This window comes from Elephantulus edwardii, unplaced genomic scaffold (genome assembly GCF_000299155.1).
Source record: "Elephantulus edwardii isolate Elephantulus edwardi_28Jun2011 unplaced genomic scaffold, EleEdw1.0 scaffold00073, whole genome shotgun sequence".
Taxonomy (NCBI): Eukaryota; Metazoa; Chordata; class Mammalia; order Macroscelidea; family Macroscelididae; genus Elephantulus; species Elephantulus edwardii.
This window is the reverse complement of record NW_006399823.1, coordinates 15,274,207-15,276,735: the sequence shown is the minus strand read 5'-3', so window position 1 is coordinate 15,276,735 and position 2,529 is coordinate 15,274,207.

Genomic DNA, 2,529 nt, shown 5'->3' with positions numbered 1-2,529 from the left:
AATAAATCATTAATTGTACAGAATTCTATCATTCAGTCTCCAGTGTCATTTCTGTTACCAAGTTCATGTTTTCAGACTAGTGATCTTCTTCCCTGTTTCCAACTTTTGCATTCCAGTCACCCATTATTTTTAAACCATCTTGAATGTTAGATTGATTTCCAATGGCAAACGTTGGTCGCTATCATCTATTTCATCTTTTTTGGCTCTGGTATATATTTGAACGAGAGTGGTATTAACCGGACTTCCTTGTATGTATATGGATATTACCTTGGTGCTCACATTATATTTCAAGATGGATCCAAAGTATTTGAGATGAAGCTTCACCATTCGTGCCTCTAAGAAGCACTCTGGTTGCCCTTTCTCCAAAATATGTATTTATTCTTTTGGAAGTTCTTGGGACATTCAGCACTTTTCTCCAACACCACAACTCAAAGGTATCTTTCTTTCTTCTGTTATCCTTAATCATTGCCCTACTCTTAGATACATAGCAGATGATTGAAAATATCATAGCTTGAATTTGGTACACCTTAATCTTTAAGCTGATATCACTGCTCTTCAATACTTTGGAGATACTCCTAACAGCACTAGCACAACACATCTTTTGATTTCTTGACTGCTGACCCCAAGGATATTGATTGTGGATACAAACAAGATAAAATCATAGACAATTTCAATATTCTCTCTATCTATCATGACGTTGCCTATTAGCCCAGTGGTATGTATATTTGTCTTCTTGATGTTGACATGCAATCCATACTGTAGGCTATAGTCTTCGATCTTATGCAACAAGTACTTCAAATACTCCTTACTTTCAGCCATCAAGACTGGGTAATTTGCATAATGAAGGCTGTTGCTGAGTTTTCCTCTGATCCTGATACCATATCCTTGTTCATAAAGTCCAGATTTTTTGAATGATTTGTTCAGTATACAGACTGAACAGCTATGAAAAGAGGATTTGACCAGCTGGTTCATGGTCTCCAGACTTGATCAGTCTCCAAAGCCAGTCATCCTCTGTGCTCAACCAGGACAACTTCTGAACATGTCAGCCTCTGAAACTGGCAGCCTCCAAAGCCAGTAGTCTAAGACTCTCCCTGTCTACTGTCAGCTTGGACTTATTTGTCCCTCCTTTGAAGTATGGCCTACACACATGAGATTTGCTAGTCGAAACAAGCATTTAGAAAATAAAAATCCTCACAACTGAACCAACAAAAAGGAAATATCATAATAAATGGATAAAAGATAGAAGTTGTCCAGGATTTCATTTTACTTGTATCTATAGTCAGCATGTATGGAAGCATGTATCAACTGCTGTTAAGAAATCAGATGACATATTGCATTGGGGATATCTGATATCAAGGATTTCTTCAAATAGTGCTAAGGAGGAGAGATTACACTTTTAAGACTAAAGAGTACCAGATTTAAGCCTTAATATTTTTAATTGCTCATATGCATGTGAAAGTTGGTTAGTGAAAAAGGAAGACTGATGAATGTAAAAGGAAGACTGATGAAGACTTTGAATTGTGGTGCTGATGAAGAATATTAAATATAGGATGTATGGATCATAACAAATTTCAACTGACATTGAGAAGGAAATGAATCCCAGAGTACTAAATTGTGTTCATGTATAACCTATACTTAGACCAAGAAGTGGTTTGTGTGAACAGAGCAAGGGAATACTGTTGTTGAGTGCTATAAAGTTGTAGAAGACCCATAGCAACCCTATGAATGAAAGTCTTGAATGCAAAACTTTCTTCTTTTCCCCAAGCTCATAGAGTTTCTGGAGGCAAGCTTTATGGGAAGTAAATTCCACTCTTGCTTCCAGACCTTTTTTATTTGGGAGATTCACAAAAACCTAGCCAGCAGAGAGCCCAAAAGCCTTTTTAAATACGAGGCTAAATCCATTCAGCTCAGAGCCACACCCTAGTCTCAACCTCAAACCGGAAAACACCCCTTTGCAGAATCCAGCCATTCTGCTCAACTTCCCAGCCTGTCAGGGTGTGCATCAGGCTGTGTTCTTTCTCTATACTTCTTCAATCTTTATGATGAACGAATTATTCTGAACTTTATGAAGAGGAATCAGATCAAATGAACAATTGTTAACAAACTATTTTGTGCAGATGACACAACCTTGCTCATAGAGAATGAAGAATGCTTGAAACACATCCTACAGAAGGTCAAGGACTACAGCCTTCAACATGAATTATGTCTCAACATTAAGAAAACAAAAATCCTCATAATGGACCAGCAGGCAGCATCACGAGATAGAACGTACTGAAACTGTAGATTATTTCATTTTATTTGGGTCTACAATCAATACGTATCATAGCCATAGTTGAGAAATCCAAGGACATATTTTTACTGTGAAAAATCTATTGTCAAGGACCTCTCCAAAGTTCTAAAGATCAATGATTCTAAAGACTAGGGTGAACCTTATTGAATCCATGGTCTTTTAAATTATTTACTATGCATCTAAATATTGGACAAGGAATAAGAATGACAGAAGACTTGTAATGTTGGACAAGAGTGCTG